Below are 19,011 nucleotides of genomic sequence, written 5' to 3' on the forward strand. Positions count from 1 at the left end.
TATATACATCATGAATATAGAGGTCACATTAATATTCAGAAAATAATATTAAAGCTTAAGAAATTGAAAAGAGGCTTCTGTGCTGCCAGATGTACTCAGCCATATGGTGACCTTAGCCAATATTATATGGAGCAATTCTGCCTCAAACAGCAGAATCCTGATAAGTATCAAAGTTTAAGGAACTGTTTAGGGCAGTTGCATTACAATAGAAAGTAGATAATCTGAACTCAGAAAACCATTTTAATTACATATCCAGTTTCATGTTGCATTCAAATCTAGGGAAGTTTGGCTTTCTAACAAATCTAAATCCATCCACAATTTTCCTCACATTCACCTAGCACACAGAAATAGTTTTCCAGTGTGGAGGTTAGGCAATGAGAGTAGAGGAAATTCCTAAAGGGAATTCTTCAGTTAAGTCCAGTGGCCTCTCTGAGGAGTCGTGAGCAGAGAGGAACAGATAATGACTGGTATTGTGCTAGACTTTACTGGAGTTTCCAGCAGAGGCAACATTTTGCAAAAGAAGAAAAATCCCAAATGTATTCTGTATGGAAAGTACCTGAAATAGTAAGGTAAGTAAGTCCAGGAGTGAAAGAACTTGAATACTGATGAAGATAAACACAGGAACCACCCAGGGGAGAGAAAACAAAGCCAGAAGTGGGCTCTTGGGAAAGGTCAGGAGAATGATTAAGTGTGCTTTCTAATCAAGAGAAAGAACACAAAGAAGAAATCAAAACTATAAAGAAAACAGATGAATGTAATGTACCACTATCAGGGAGGAAAGAGGACATCAATGTAAACCCTACAGATATTAAAAGATTATGAGATCATACCATGACAGTAAATTGTCCAACCATGAAATCACAAATGTTTTTCAAAACACAACCAACTTCTGCCTTGCTTTACAGGAAACATTAATTTGAGGTAGATCATTGACCTCAATGAATAAGTTAGAAATAAATAGAATATCTTTACCTCTTGTAGTCTAATGTTTCTCAGAAATCTTATAAGACACTGGATATAAAAGAAATGCTGCCCATAAAAATGCTAAGTTAAATACTAAAGAAAAATTGACAAAATTAGTAGCTTGATTACCAAGATGTCATTAAAGTGAAAGAACAAATATAGATATTGTGAAAGTGAATTCAGCAAATGAAAGAATAGACAGAGAATATATTTGTAGCATTTTTTCACACATGGAAGTTTTGTAGAGAAAAGACAAAGAGCTTTGGCAGACCAATAATGAATAAACAAAACGTGAAGGAAAATGGACACTTTAGAAATAAGACACTGGAATAGACATCAATCAAATGAAAAAAAATCTACACTTTAAATCATTAGAAAATGCAAATTAACCATACTAGGATGCTATTTGAATTTTTAAATTAAAAACAGATTTTTAAAAATATACAATACATACTGATGTTGGTTGCCCCTCTCACAAATCCTCCCAGGTCTTCCCTACATCCATGCCCCAAGTGCTAAAACTCACACTAGAATATCTTTTTTTTTTCATTTTTCTTTATTAAGAAATTTTCTACTCACTCTACATACCACCCACAGATCCCCCCTCCTCCCTCCTCCCACTCTCCAGCCCTCTGTCCCTAGCCACCCCACATCCCCACATCCCCCAAATCAAGGTCTCCCATGGGGAGTCATGACAACAAGGATGAGAAGCAATTGAAACTCTAGGACAACGATTTAGTTGTGATTTCCAAAACCACCTGACAATGTCTGATACTGCCTTATTCAGAAAATTTTAGCACTTTTAGCAATTCCATGATAACCATTTCTCCCTATAAGTGAAAAATATACATTTAAAATTGTTTGTGCTAATATTAATAGCTACTGAAAATACTTCAAATGTATAAAGGGAAATAGAAAAACAAATATTGGACCTTTATAACATAAGAATTCCATGTAGTGATAAAATGAAGTAGGACCACTGACAAACAAAATATGAAAAAATTTAAAAAAACACTGTGTGGATCTAAAGGGATCACAAAGGAAATAAAGCATAATTTTTACTCAGAACTTGATAGAAAAGAAAGTAGGAAGTAGCCTTGAACAAATTGGCACCTGAGATCACTTCCTAAAATATAACACCAGTAGCACAGACACTGAGAGCAATAATTAATAAATGGGTAAGGCAATAAAACAAAAACAACAGCCTACAGAATGGGAAAAGATCTTTATCAACCACATATCTGACAGAAGGCTGATCTCTAAAATATATAAAGAACTCAAGAAACTAGACATCAAAAAACCAAATAATCCAGTTAAAAATAGGCTACATATCTAAACAGAATTCTCAACAGAAGAATCTCAAATGGTTGAAAGACATTTAAGGAAGTGCTCAACATCCTTAGTCACCAGGGAAATTCAAATCAAAATGACTCTGAGATACCATCTTACACATGTCAGAATGACTAAGATTAAAAACACTGATGACAGCTTATGTAGGAGAGGATGTGGAGAAGGGGGAACACTCTTCCACTGCTGGTGGGAATGCAATCTTGTACAGCTACTCTAGAATACATCATGATGGTATCTCAGAAAATTAGGAATCATCAAATGGTTTATATAAATTTGTGTAAATTGGTATATACCCTAAGATCTTAACCACATCACAAGGACACTTGCTAAACTATGTTCATGGCAGCATTATTTGTAATAGCCAGAACCTGGAAAAAACCTGGATGCCCCTAAAAGAAAGAATGGATAAAGAAAACGTGTTATATTTACACAATGGAGTATTAAACAACGGTAAAACATTAATGACATCATGAAATTTGTAGGCAAATGGATAGAACTAGAAAAATCATCCTGAGTGAGGTAACACAAACCCAGAAAGACAAACACAATATATACTCACTCATAAGTGATTCCCAGAAAGACAAACACAGTATATACTCACTCATAAATGATTATCAGATGCAAAATGAAGGTTAACCAGGCTACAATCCACAACCCTAGAGAAGCTAGGTAAAGAGGAGGACATTAAGAGGGACATGCATGAATCGCCCCAGGAAGTGGAAAGGGTTAAGATCTTCTGGGTAAACTAGGAGCAGGGGAGTATAGGGATGGAGATGGGGGGTGAGAACAGGAGGGATGGAGATGGCCAAGTTTGGGGAAGGGATGGAGAGGGAGAGCAATGAAGGAGATATCTTGACAGAGCAAGCCAGTATGGGGTTATGGAAAAATTCCCAGGAGCCAACAAAGATGTACCCAGCAATGACTCCTAGCAATAGTGGAAAAGGTGCTAGAACTAGCCTTCCCCTGTACTCAGATTGGTGAGTACTCACTCTGTCATCATAAAACCTACATCCAGTAACTGATGCAAGTAGATGAAGAGACCCACATCCAAGTGCTTGACTGAGCTCCTGGAGTTCAGTTGAAGAGAGGGAGGAGGGATTGATTATAAGAGCAAGAGGCGGGGGGTGGGGGGGTGTCAAGATCATCATGGGAAAAAACACAGAATCACCTAAACTAAGCTAGTGGAAGCTCACAGACTCTTAACTGACAGCTTGAGAGCCTGCATGGGACTGAACTGGGCCCTCTGAATGTGGGTGGCAGTTGTGTGGCTTGATCTCTCTGTGGGGCCCATGGCAATGGGACCAGGACCTATTTCGGTTACATGAACTGGATTTTTAGAGCTCATTGCCTATGGTGGGATGTCTTACTCAGCCTTGATGCAGCGGGGGAGTCTAAGCCCCACCCCAACTTGGTATGCCAGATTGTATTGACTACTCAAGGGAGGCCCTACCCACTATGAGGATTGAATGGGAGGGGGAGGTAAGGGGTATGGGAGAAGAGGAGGGAGGGGCAACTGTGGTTAGGATGTAAAATGAAAAAGAATTTAATTTAAAAAAGACTCCATGTATATGAATGATAAGAACAGACAAAATTATGGGATTAGTAATGAAAAATCACGTCTGTTGAGGAGTGAACTTAGAGAATTTATTGAAAGGTTGCACAAGAAAACTTTACTGAGGATATAAATATTCACACACTTTTAGAGATGATTCTGTGTCTACTACCAACAAATAACTAAATCTAATAACTTTGTGCTACAACAATGTAACACATATTGTCACTACATTCAGGCTTATTTGATGTATCAGATATCATAATAGAATTACTCAAATCTCAAATAAGTTTAGTTGGAGACATGATTTGCTTGTTTTTTTTTTTAACTAAAGTAGGTTTAATATATAAAAGTTGAACTGTATGAATCATGCAGGTTGCAGACACCACCTGAAATAACAGGTTCAAGATGAAAACCACTGACCATGAGAACCATGGGAAACAAGCAACAATGAAAATCGGAGTAAAGTAATTAGGCTTTTCCTTTTTAATCCAGTTCCTAATTTTCTAAAAGCATAGTGCTTAAAACATTAAAATAAATGTTTCAGTTGGGTCAGAAATAGTACACACGATTTTAAAATTTGCTTGTGTTTATTAAATGTATATTATTGGAAACTATCATTTTTCTGAACTTTTAATACAAAATTCTCCTTGAGTTCATATTTTATCAGACAACTGTCAGATTAAAATACTTCCACTTTCAATTTTTTAAGCTTTTCCAAATTTCACTACACTAGACTTAATCTGTTCTCTTGTAGGAAATATATCTAAGTCACTGCACATATCTATGATATAGTTTAATACGACCTTGTCTTGACTTATGCTTAAGGATAAATGGCAAGTCTTTAGAAAACTGGCTTTAGGCCAGACTTCTCCCTACAAACACATTCAACCTACTGGTGTGTGTATATTTTACTGCTTTTATGGAAATATTTTATTACCCTGAATCAAATTTAAGAAAAGCAAGTGTCATTAACCATACTTAATATAAATGTCTCTGACACTTTAATCAGTTGAAAATGAATAGTTAAGTTCCTTCATCTGAAAATAATCAACAAATGTTTAAAAGTGATTACTTTATGCAAATATACTAAATCAAACATCATTTTAATGTTTGTTCCAATTTCTTAATTTTGTTAAGAAATACACACACACACATATGTATTTAGAAAATATTTCTTTTTTTCAATCAATATATATATATATATATATATATATGTTTTTATTTATAAAAAATTCTTAATTAAAAATGCCTTAATCAAATTTTGGGATAAAGGAAATATTTCTTATCAATATTCTCCTTTAAAGGGAGATATCCTTAGCCAATTATATTGAATCCTTCTGAGAACTTCTTTTGATATATCTTCAGATCTGTTTTGAAGAACAAACATGTCAGTCACCAGTCACTTAAAGTTGAAATAAATTGTCATATTCAAAGTATAGCCATAATATCAATATTACTTTTTGTGTCCCTTTTCAGCCATACAAATAAATATTGCCTTGGGTCACACTATAAGCCTTTTTTAGATTTTTTAAAAGGAGCTGTGTAAGCCACTAAATATTATACACATTATTATAACTATCTTATACTTTTATCATAGGTATTTAATTTGTAATTTAATTATATTTAGAAAATTTAAACTACCTTCAGTGAATTGCAGCCAAAAGCTCATATTTCTAGAAAATATCTGAGTATGTTTAAAAGTTGAAGCTAACCTCTCTTTCATGTTAGTTATTAATAGATTGAATTTGATGAGTAGTTTTAGGTTCACAGAACATGTGTAAGAAATAAAAAGTGCTTAGGGTGCACTGTCTCACACACATAGACCCGCATCAGAACATCTTCCACAAAGAGGCACATTTGCTATAACTGATGAAAATGCTACAATGCCCAGGGCTGTTAGTTTGCATGAGTAATGTACATTGTACAGGTTTGACCAAATGTACACTATCATATCTGCTAGGATAACATCATACAGAACAGTTTCACTGTATCTCTACCCACTACCCTGTCTATGCATCCATCCTTACTCCGCTCTCATTTGTACTACAGATTTTTTTTCTGTTTCTATAATTTCCCTTCATATAGGTTGGGTTGTATGGCTGGGAACTGCTACAGATTGCCATTTTTCACTTACCCGTGTACATTTAAGTTTCCTCCATGCTAGCATTTCACTGTACAGATGGCTCAAACTTGGTTCATCCACCTGCTGACTCACATCTTGAATGCTTTCAAGGTTGGGCAATTATAGACAGGAATGTTTTGAACAACTGTGTATAAGTTATCTTGTGAACAAAAGTTTTAGTGGGTAACTATCAAAACTGAGATTATAGGCTCACATAGCAAGGATATGTTTAGTTTTGTCAGACCCTACCAGTGTTCTCCTGGCACAATACATTCCTGCCAGTAAGAATTCCCACAGGTCCACATCTGTCCAGCATTTTTCAGTGATAGTATTTGAGATGCTGGTGTTTGTCTCATTATTTTTGTTTTTGAAAAAGATATTTATTTTTGGTATTATAACAGAATTGCATCATTTCCCTCTTCCCTCTCCTTCTCCAAATCTTCCTAGATATCCCTCCTTGCTCTGTTTCCAATTAATAGCTGCTTTTTTCATTAATTTTTGTTACATGAATATATATTATATGTGTGTGTGATATGTGCATATGTCTGTGTGCATATACATTCCTAAATATAACCTGCTCAGTCTGTATAATGTTGCTTTCCTGTATAATTTCAGGCCTGACCTGTTTATTTTATATTCTTTTGTTTGTTTTATTTGATACCTGCTGCTCTAAAACCCAAGATCCTCTTGCTTTAGTTCCCAAGTGTTGGCATTACAGTGGTGCCAACACACCCACGCTACTTTTGAACTAATTTGTATTTTGATGACAACATACTGAGGACCATACTGTCACACGATAATTTATAGTATGCATTTTGATGTGGTACCAAAATATTTAATATGGTGGTATTTTATTTGTACTGAAATGTGATTTTAATTGTATGTTAGTAAATAAAGTTGCCTGGGGGTCAGAGCTATTAGAGCCATAGTAAGAGCATGTCGGAGGTGGCGCACGGCTTTAATCCCAGAACTTGGTAGACAGAGCTAGGTAGATCTCTGTGTGTTCAAGGATACAGCCAGCATTGGAGACACATACCTTTAATCTCAATACCAACTATAGAAGACCTGGAAGTCTCTACAGACAGGCAGTGATGAGGCAGTCATGTGTTTGGGTTTACAACCAATGAGAAGGCAGAACAGAAAGACTATATAAAGACAACCACACAGGAAGTAGGTCCTTTTCGGAGAAGTCTCTTGGCTAGCTGCAGCAGGCAGGTAAGGCTCTTAGCTCTGATCTCTTGGCTTTCTTCTTTGCATTGGTTCTGTGTTTCTTATTTAATAAGACGGTTGATTACATCTACAATTTAATCTATATTTTGTTTGGGTTGCTTATCTTCAGTTGAAATTTAAGAGCTCTTGGTATATTTTGGATAATGGTCTTTTGCATATGTGACTTAATTTATTATGTATTTATTAATATTCTGTGTGTGTGCATGAGGCATGCAGGGGAAGCACACATGCAACAGTGAACATGTGGAGGTCAGAGGACAATGTTTTAGAGTGGGTTTTCTCCATCCTTCTTGGTGTAGGTGCCAGCAATGGAACTCAGATCCTCAGGCTAGTGCCGCAAGCACTTTTACCTATGATGCCATCTCATAGGCTCCAGATACGTCTTTTGCAAATGTTTTCTCATAGGATTTGGTTTCTGTTTTCATTTTCTTGATGTAATCTTTCACTATTTATGAATTTGTTATTCTTTTTACTTCTAAGGGAGCTGTTCAGGCTACTTTTTATGCCAATTTGACATAAACTACAGTCATTTTGAATGAAAAAAAAATCCCAATTGAGAAAATGCCCCCACCAGATTATCCTTTGGAGAACCTGAAGTGCATTTTCTTGACTGATGATTGGTGTGGGAAAAGCTTAGCTTCCTGTGCGTGGAAAACCCTGGGCTGGTGATTCTGAGAACTATAAGAAAGCAAATTGTGTAAGGAATCAGAACAAGCCAGTATGACACACTCCTTCTTTGCTCCTACATCAGTTCATTTCTATAGGTTCTTACCCTGAATTCCTACACTGACCTCCTTTAATAATGGACTGTGAAGTGGAAATGTTAGCTGAAATGTACCCTTTCCTCCCAAGTCTTGTTTGTATATTATTTTATTACAGTGTAGAAACACTAACTAAGAAGGAGCCCAGCTTACTCATTAATTCCTTCATACTGGACCTTTGAAATAGCATTTACAAAGTTGCTCTTTACCCAAGGTTATCCTTATTTTCTTCTGTGTGGTCTTCTAGTAGTCCAGGAGTTTTGTGTTTCACATTTATGTCTATCATTTATTTGAGATGCTTTTCATGAAGGCTGAAAGCTGTGTGTCAGGATTAATATTTTGTATCTGGATATTCTACTGTTTCAGTACTCTTCGTTGGATTTTGCCTCTGATCAGTTGATCTTTTTGAAAAATATTTACTGACTACATTTGCAAGGCATGTCTTTGGATTCTTCTCTTGCACTGACATTTTTTACTCTTTTATTTCTGTCCCACTATCTTGATTCCTAACTGGGCTCAGTCAGGTAGTCCTGGTTCTTCATGCCTCTTTTCTGGGCCTTGGCTTCTAAAATAAGCTTGAGAATAAGTTCAACGTCTTCATGGTAACTCTGAGATTCTGACTGGGACTGCATTGAGCTGATAGGTTAATTTGGAAAGAATAGACACGCTGTTATTACCATCATCCTATCAATTCATATAGAATGCTCCCATTTAGTTCTCTTTCATTTCCTTCATTACAATTTTGAGATTTTCTTTGTATATCTATATATTGTGTTAACTATCTCTGAATATCTCATTGTCTTAGTTTAGAATATTGTTTCAAGTTTAAGCTTTCATGTTTTTTTTTTTTTTTAGAAAGTAGAACAACTAATAATCTTTTGATACCTTACATCCTGTAGGCCTGATATAATTTACTTCCAGGAGGGTTTCTATAGCCTCTTTATGATGTGTTTATATAGATTATGTTATGTCAAACAAGTGCAGTTTTATTTCTTTCTACGTAGTCTGTGTAACTTGTATTTCTTTTTGTTTCTTCTAGTATTTGTTAGGATTTTACGTGTTATTTATTGAGCAAAATAGAATCCTACCTCTTTTATTAGCCGAAGAGTTTATTCTAATTTATTTTATTTTATTTAATCACATATCCATTGGTCAAATTAATGTCTTTGGTGGGGAAAAATATGTGCATGTTCGTGTGTGTATAGGTGGACTCTACTATGCAGGTACATGTGGAGACCTGAGGTTGATATTGCAAGGTCTTCCTCAATGCTCAACTGCTATGGATGATTGATTGGTAAATAAAACGTTGATTGGCCAGTAGCCAGGCAGGAATTATAGGTGGGTCCAAGAGAGAGGAGAATTCTGGGAACAGGAGGGCTGAGGAGGAGACGCTGTCAGTTGCCACCATGAGGAGCAGGATGTAAAGTACTGGTAAGCCAGGAGCCACGTGGCAAGATATAGATTTATAGAAATGAGTTAATTTAAGATATAGTAACTAGATAGCAAGTCGCCTGCCATGGCCATACAGTTTATAAGTAATGTAAGTCTCTGTGTGTTTACTTGGCTGCGGGACTGGCGGGTGAGAGAGATTTGTCCTGACCTTGGGCCAGGCAGGACCAGGAAAACTTCAGCTACATTTGACTAATTTTTTGAGACAGAGCCTCCCACTTAGGCTAATAGTCTGCAGCATCACAGTTTCTACGGATTGGCTGGCCGGTGAGTCTCTGAGATTTCCACATCTACATTTCTACCACCCCCAACCTCTCACTTTTTAAAAATATCCTAATGATTCAAACTTAGATTCTCATGCTTGTACAGCAAGCATTACACAGAAAGTTTCTCTGGAGCCATAACATAAAGAGAAAAATACATTTATAGTTTTTCACTTAGATTATTCTAACAAACTCTATATTTTTCCTTAGTTTCATGGTTTGCCATTCTTTATATCTTACGCTGATTTTTAGTATTATCTATTTAGCTCATTGAGAGTATAAATACTCTATTTCTCAGTAGTTGTAAGTTTATGGTATATTATACAAATTGCCTCTTTTATTTTTGAACTATTTGCAACAACATACAAATTTAAAATGTACCTATTTTTACTAATAGAGTCCATGTTGAATGTAATAGTAACCCTAATAATCCCCTTATTGGCTATTTGTAATGTAATAAGTTCAAGACAAAAATTAAAAACAAACCTGGGGAGTAATATAATATTTATAACCAAAATAAATATGACTGAGATACTTGATAATAATTCTTCCTACTTAAGAACATTAAAAGTACAGGAGGACTATGTGACCTTATTGCAAGAGCAGTGAGGCTGGAACCTCCAACATAAATGTAGTAAATTTTCTACTTGGGTTCCTAGGCCAGAAGGTAGTGAACAAGTTACTAAGCCTGTAAAACTTTGGTTAGAACAGGATCTTTGTTAGACTGCTTTGTGTATAGAAGTAAATGCCAGTTGTCTACTTCAGATTGGGTACTCTGAACCAAAGACTGAATAGGTCATAGTTGTCAACATCTTGCACTGGAACATGTATGTGTCTAGCATGTGATACAGATGAACCTACATATAGTAAGGTACTTTGTCCTCAGTATGATTAATATGCCTGAGGATCCAAAGCAACATCACACTGTAGAGAAGTATGCCCTTCAATTAATATATGGATTTGATAGAATATTAATTTTAATTTCACTGAGAAACACAGAACTATGGGATGATTTGTTTCTTTGTATCTCCTATTTTTACCTTGTTTTGTTATTTACCTAGATATTTAGTTTCCCTAATATCCATTAACACATATCAAGAGATTCAGATATGGTATAAGGAAAAACGTGGGTTTGCTATCAGTCTGGGCTACACAGAAAAGTCAAGGCCAACTTGGACAATACAGCAAGATGCTGCCTTAAACAAGCAAACAAAAGACAAGTGTCAAGAGACAGATCTGATTAATGTGGTTTTTTTTCAGTCTCACGTGAAATAAATTAATATCTATAGGAAATAAATACATCTAGATACTGAAAAAATGCTATAACTGATAAGCAGACTTTATAGAGCTTATATAGAATTTTACTTATTTACATGATATATCTGAAAAATGACCAAGACTTAAAATCTAAGAAAAAGTAGAACATAAATGAATAACACCATGTTTGGGGTGGGAGAAGACAGAAGACATGTGGAGGTGGAGGCAGCCGACACAGGAAGGAGAGGAATTGAAGTCTTCATCATCAATGGTGCAGACTATTTTGTGAATAGACTTTGAAGACATTCCAAAAAGGCAAGAAGTTGGGAGTAAGGATTTTTCTGTTATTATAGAGTGAGTTACTCTACACCTATCCAAATAAATTCACTACCTTAGGCTCATAGAATCATGCTAGTTACTCAAAAATTAACTGGCAACAAAAGTAATTAATCATTAAAAGTGGATGACATATACCATTTTCTTCAGATCATAGCATTCATGCTAAAAGAAACATCACTAGACCTACATCAAAGCAGAAAACCATAGGTTGCATCCAGAAGAAATGAGCAATTCATGGGAACAGGCACCCCAGCACAGTGAACAGAGTACTTTAACACAGACCTAACAGACATGTTCAGTGATTTCAAACACATATTGAGCATACAGATAGGCACAGTTAGCAACAAAATGACGGCAAAAGCAAGGGAAAAGTTAAGATTAAATATTATAATTCAGTGTGAAAAATATTCCAAAGACTCAGTGTTTTATAGGAGGAATTAAATGGCATGCATATAGGCAGGGTAGTAGAAAATTCCTGATATGAATGACACAGGGAGACAATGGTCACAAGTGTCCCAAACACATTCATTGACAACTTTGGAGCCTAATAAATATTTGCCTGAAGTGTAAGGGGAAAAGACAAGACAGTGTTTAGGACAAAATTAAGTACTTGGTGGATATCGAACAAACTTTCTTATTATTTTCCCAATTTGCTACAAGTAAAAAACTAAACATCTACAAATGCTCAATAACCTTCTGCATCAAACACACACCAAAATATTAGGCAAAATATCAAGTCAGACTACAGCAAATGGTTAAAAATGGATGATAATGGGAAGATTTTCAAAGGAGCCAAAGAAAAAGCTATTGAATTAAAAACAATGTTGATTTTTTTCCTGACTGTTTTAAGAAACACAATACCAGAAAAAGGAAACTGAATCTCTCAAGGTCTTGTCCAGTAAACACAATTTGCCACTAATGGACGTGCACTTCAGGGAAAGATAAAGGACGGTCTTTAGATCGAATGGAAAAGATAGCAGACAGAAGTACAATGCACACAGACCAAGAATACTACAAATGTGGCCAATATCCAGCAGGTCCAATCAAAATGAGTATCAAGGATACAGACCCTTCCACATGCATCTGCAGCTATACTGCAAGAAATCAAATAAAAATCTAAGCTGATCATTCACTTAAATGAGCAACATTGCCTGGGCATATTGCAAAACCACATCCCAACTATATACTAGCTATGTAAAATAATAGAAAGCTGAAAATATGGTAGAAATTGAAGATAATAAGCACTGTTCATAAAAATAGAGAGTATTATGTTGAAGTTGTCTTTAAGATAAATGTTATCAGAGATATAGGAGGATTTTACTAATTATAAAATAAAGTATTCAAGTAGATATAAATAATCCTAAATGCATATTATATAGAGAAACATTTACAAACAGTTAATGAAAAGATTCAAAAATAAATGAAGCAAATATTAACATTAAAAATTTTTAAGTGCCATAATTATAATAGGCTATTTTTGTACTTCTCTTCAATATGTCAGGAAATAATTCAAAACCAAAAGAGCATGAAGAATGTGGTTCTGCATCCAGAATGAAACCAGAAGGCTGATGCTGCAGACCCCAGCAGACATGCTCCCTTTCCTTTCATGTAATTCAACAATGCCCATGACCTAGCAATTCCACTCTTTGTTGTTTACTCTGAAAATTAAAATATAACAAAACACCTAAAATAGACTCCCACAAATCTTTGCATTGATTTTTTTTTATGAAAATGCAAGACAAATACCAAAGAGAGTTGGGATGATGGACATGCAGTAGGTTATAAACTTTATTCTGCAAACCTAACTATGTCAGTCATGCATGACCCTCCAATTGCACCCAATCTGCAGTCTGTAGTTTACTCCAAAGAAATAAAAACTTATATCCACTCAAAATCTGCATATGAATGCTTCATTGAGCTGGAGCAGAGTGTAAAGGCTCATTTGTAATCATAATCAACATGACCTTTAATAATATTTACAAAATTATTAAGGAAGAATCAGTAAATGTTTAATTGGCAAATCATATACAGCTGCTAAATTGAGGTCAAACCCTTTTAGCATTAGCATATATTATTTAAGGTAAAGGTCTGTTATTATCCATTTAGTATCAATGGCTTCAGTTAGTGGTCTAGTCTCCACTTTCCAGGACTAACTCTGTGTGATCTTGATTACATTTAACCTTCAAAGATATTTGTGTTTTCTTCCATATATAGTAACACATTAAAGGAACAGCATGAGAAAAACAGTGATTATGTACTCTACAGGGTTTTATTATTTGTTTTTTTTTGTTTGTTCACTTTGCACACTTAAGAATCAAACCCAGGGTTTTGCACAGATGAGTTAAGCTCCCCACAACTGACCTGTACCTGGAGGCCAACATAGGGCCTTACTATATATATATATATATATGATATACTATATCATATATATGAGATATCTGTTGAATGTTGATGTAGTCATGGTGTTATAAATGCATAGTAGGCCATAAAATGTATCTTGTATCAATCATCAGAATTGTGAGAAGTGTTTCCATGGCAGCAAATGTGACCTTCAAGAGCAAGAACTATATTGCATTCATCTTTGGCCGAAACTGGTCTCATTCTGTCTTCTGCTTTTCCCTTTCTCTTCTACCCCTTTCTCCCCTTCTTGTCCTCTCTTCTCCTCCTTTGCATTTCATTCCCATCTTCCCTTTCCTTCCCCTTTCTCTTTCTTCCTTATTCTTTCTTCTTGCCTTGCCTTCTAATTCCTTCCCTTTCTTTCCTTACCATTTCTAGTTTTCCACTCACAACACTTACTATTTTATTTCCTGCTTGCCTTCTTTCCTTTCCTGAAGAAGACTGAATACAAGTTCCTGTACACACTAGTCTTGTACTCAATGAGTTATATGCCAACAGTACCTTCTGTTCTTCTTTCTTTAGTTTAGTTTGATTTGATTTATTCATTTTATAGTTTCGAGTATATTTTTTTCAGATGAGAGCTCAATACATAGCTCAGGCTGACCTCAAACCTGCTATCTTCCTAACTTGGCTTCCCAAGTACTAGAATTAGAGGCATGTGCTGTCACACTTGGGCCTAGACTCCTCATTCTAATATGGAAGGAGAATATGCCAGCTCTGCTGCATAGAGACAATGATAAATGTAAGCTATATAACCCCAGAGATCAAGTGAATTGAACTGGATCAATATATACATCTGCTAGTGAGCTATAAATTAGTGTACTGTAATCTAGCACCCAAGAGATAAATAGTGACAAATGGAATGATATAATCATCACCTAGAAATTTGATTTAATATATGAATGAAGGAAAATACCAGAGAAACGGGGAGGAGGGGAAAAGGAAGACAGGGAGGGAGAAGAAGGAAGACAGGGAAGGGAGAAAGAGGAGACCAGACACATGAAACTGAAATAACCAAAGTACAGGAAGTATAGAGATTCACAGCTGACTGTATTGTAGTCAGATGGTTTGTCCATCCTTCATTGGTCCCACCAGGCCCCACATTCCTCTGGCTTGGCAGTCCCCCAGAAACTTATAAAAACAATTGCTCAGAAGCTTATATTAATTAAAACTGCTGGCCATTAGCTCAGGCTTACTACTGACTAAACTCAGCCCACTTCTGTTGATCTATATGCTGCCACATGTTCTGTGGCTTTACCTGTGTGCCATTACATGCTGCTCCCTGGACTACAGGCTGGCATCTCCTGACTCAGCCTTTCCCTTCCCAGAATTTTCCTTGTCTGTTTATCCTGCCTTTACTTCCTGCCTGAATATCGGCCAATCAGTGTTTTATTTATTAACTAATCAGAGCAAAACATACACAGCATACAGAGTAACATCCACAACACTGTATCACCATCCTTCAGGGCTCAGTAGCTGTATAGACCCTAAGCCAACTTCAGTATATCTTAATCTTGAGAATAATTAACATCCAGATTTTTTTGCCCCTCAGATTATGTGAGTAACACCATCTCACTTTACAAATGAAAATCCTGAGGATTAGAGAGAATAATATGGTCAGAATCTGTGACCTTAAACAAACTTTTCCACTGTCTCATTTGATCCCTTAAACAAAAATGAAATGAAGTGAAACAATGTTCAGGGAAAATGCAAAAAAGAAGAGTTTACAATACAGTCATAGTAATCACGGTTTACGCTTATGTTATTATTTTAGTTAACACCCCCTTTTCAAATTTGGTTATGTTTTTAGTTATCTCTAAGTTTTGAAAATCTCGAAAATTTCATTACTTAGATTAAAGAATCTTCCAGTAAGGTCCTTAAAGACATTGGCTTTAAATAATTTTGCTTAAGTAAGTTGTTATGTTTCATCTAGTTCTGCTTAGAAAGTGAATTTGTAATAATGCACACAGCAGTGTGTTAATTGTGGCTCTAACAATTGAGAATATAGCAAGTCAAAACACTCAGTTAAATGAGCTACCTGTTGGTATTTAGACATTGCTTCTTGGAATCAGACTTAGTACTGGAGAGGAGGAAGAAGAACCAGGTTCAAGGTTAGCACCTAAGAAGGCTATTATGTTTTTATGAAGCAAATCACAATGCAACATGGGTTCTTTTCAAAGGTGAATGCTCCATTGGACAGTGTGCTTCAGTTCCTAATACAATTGAAAAGTCATTTGCTGACAGTAAACCAGTGGCAGGTGTGCTTTCGTGTTGACAGCTGGGGCTCGGACATGGATCACAGACAAACTCTGTCGGCAGGGTTAGAACATCTGGAGCATTTGGTCAGCTTTCAAAAGCTAATTTGAGTGGACTGCCTACTTCCATTTCAGAAAATAAAAAGAACCATGAATACTGGGACCATATTTACATTATGATGATTCAACATTGTATTTATTTCTTATTTTTTAAATATGTAGGCAAAGGCAGAAAAGAATATCAACAACTCAAAGTCTAGAAATACAGTTACTCAGACAGTTTGTTGCAATTTCTTCCTGGGATTAGGATTTCTTTTGATATTTTAAAAGCAATTGATTGATAGAAAATAAATTAAAATTTAATCCTTATTAATTTGTTCCTGAGAAGCTGTGGTACTGATTTATACAGAGAAAACATTTATTACTGACTGAATAAGCTAATGCATTAGGTGTGGTTTTTCTAATTTTGTATTGGGAATATATCTGGCTGGTGCTTATTAGATAACATTTCTTCCAACCCTGTACAAAACAATATCACTTAATCTTCAGAAATACTCCATGAAGTGATAGCACATGACATCATCCTACTCATAGACAAGGATACTCAGAGCCTAAATCCAGATGATTTCCCAAGCTCCATGATAAAAACAAAACATAACAAAAAATCCAAGAGCAAAACATTTTCCCTCAGGTTAGGATTAAAAAGATCTGACTCTCTACTAATGTTGCCATCTGACAAGTGGATGCTTAGCTTTTCCAATGTGTGAGGTTGGTAAAGACATCAGACAGCTTGGTCTTCCCATCAATCTAATCCTCACACACTGGGCCGAGTTATGGATGTTACAAGAATTTTCTCCAATACAAACATATGAGATATTGGAATCTGCAAATATTTTGAAAAACTGAAACAGAAAGTTTAATTGTGTCTCCAAATACAAACTGTCCATATCTAGATATCAGATTTAATAACAGTTATAATGTTTCAACATCTATCAGTCTTATGAGTATTACTTATTATGAGGAATGAAAGTAGCAGACTGTAGGCAAGCAGTCTGTTAGTGCAGCTCATATACAAGAATTCTGCCTGCTACAGATTCCAGAACATCTTAAGGAAATGAGTGACTTGTTGGGAGCCTGACGTCTTAGAATTGATGCTGCTTTTGAACAACTGTTTTGGATAAGTTGGGAAAGTTTAATTCAAACTTCACCTTTCAGCTTTTCAAATTATCCCAAAGAGATAGTGGGCAAGAATCCAGAAATATTAATTGCAAACTCAATCACTCTACTCATGTGGGCTATGAAACAGAGGAAAAACTACCAAGCAATTTGTCTTCAAAGCTGTGCCAATAAGGACATGGCTTCTTCCAGTACATGTGCTGGAGGATGTCCATTCAAATGAGATTTGAATATTTTATGGATGAACGTGTGACTAATGGCTAGAGACTAATATATTCTCCTGCCCTCTCATTATGGGACCAGAGTATTTATTTACCAGTGCACACTATGACAAATGGTTCCACCTAAAATTTTTTCTTTTGATCCCACTAAATCATTTTTAGATTATACTGGTAGCTGTTTAAAAAATGACATTATTTTGGGAGTAGCTTTTCAAAAAAACAGTATAGTGTTAAATATCTTGAGAGCAATGCATGTTTGCACCACACATGACAAAATGAACAATCATACCCACTCTGGAACCTGAAAATGTTGGTTGATGTTTGGCACCTGAAGAAATTGCCCATGAAATGAACACTTAGGACTGACTCATTAGAATTCAGTTTTAGTGTTTCAAATGAATAAGAATCTCTATATAGGTACTGAGTAATAGAGAAAAAATGTACAGGAGAATGTCAATACCTTCAACTACACAAGAAATGTAGATTTTTCAGCAATCTGCTTCTTAACACACACAGTATCAAGGCAGGACCACGGGTCAATATGGTTATTAATTCCAAGCCCAGACAACTATCCAGTCACTCAGTAAAATAAAAGCTATTGGCAAAATAAAGCTTTGCATTTAATTTGCTTTCTTATAGCTATACATATTTTACATTATACCAGCTTTATTTTATAACTCAGTCAAACATGGGATAAAATTTTATCATGCAAAGAAGATAACAATTCTAAACACATAGAATATTAAGACTCTGTTCTAAAATTAGTTTTTTTTGAAAAGACATAAGCTATAATGATACATATTTTAATTTTTGATTTTTTTTAGGAAAAGGCACTGAAATATTGTCAAAATTTATCTTCTATAAATATGATATATCCTTTTTCTGTCAATGATTCAACATATGGCATTATATATTTCTGATGTTTCTAGAACATTTGCTAACACATTTAACATTTTTTTCTAGGGAAAATAAAGGGCACTATTACTCTTTAATATTTATTTTTATTATTTTAAAATTATATATATATTATTTAAAATTATATATATATATATAATTATATATATGTGTGTGTGTGTGTATGTGTGTGTGTGTGTGTATCTGTACAGAACTGAACACATGAACCATCTCTCCAATCCCAACGCTGTATACTTTACATTGATTACCTATGTAACCCAGTATATCCTCCATACTTATTGACCCAGTAAATTTTTCAATAGCATTATATATTAATAAAATGAGAAACAAAGTTAATAGATATGGAATCTAAATGTGATGGTTTGATGGTGTGGTCAAATGTACATGTGTGAGACATCCAATTCTTAGTACGGTGGTACCAGCAGGGGTATTAACTTTACTAAAAGGAGCATGGTACAAGGTAAGGACATTATTTAAGACATAATCCTTGGAAAAGGTGACAATACCACTTTTACAGTGCAAGAGCTGAACCCCATGCTGGAGAAAAGCTCTGCCACTCAGCTGCAGGACAAGCCCTAATCAAGATAATTCTAGCAGTACCTCAGTCAGTTTCTACGAGTGGTAGTTTTAAAGAGAACTACCTCTTTTGTAGTACTGCCCTCTTCTATTTGGGTTTCTAGCTCATTCTATGATTCATTTTGCATGTGCTATCGCCAGGATGCCATGTGATTCTCATCAGTGGCTGAATCAATGTTGCC

General features: G+C 35.3%; 1 protein-coding gene across 13 annotated transcripts in view; it reads right to left on the reverse strand.

Annotated features, from left to right (window-relative positions):
* Positions 1 to 19,011, reverse strand: part of Ptprd (protein tyrosine phosphatase receptor type D) — a 2,233,434-nt gene that overhangs the window by 1,174,581 nt on the left and 1,039,842 nt on the right. The gene's annotated exons all lie outside the window — the stretch shown is intronic.

Source organism: Peromyscus maniculatus, chromosome 2 (assembly GCF_049852395.1).
Source record: "Peromyscus maniculatus bairdii isolate BWxNUB_F1_BW_parent chromosome 2, HU_Pman_BW_mat_3.1, whole genome shotgun sequence".
NCBI classification, from domain to species: domain Eukaryota; kingdom Metazoa; phylum Chordata; class Mammalia; order Rodentia; family Cricetidae; genus Peromyscus; species Peromyscus maniculatus.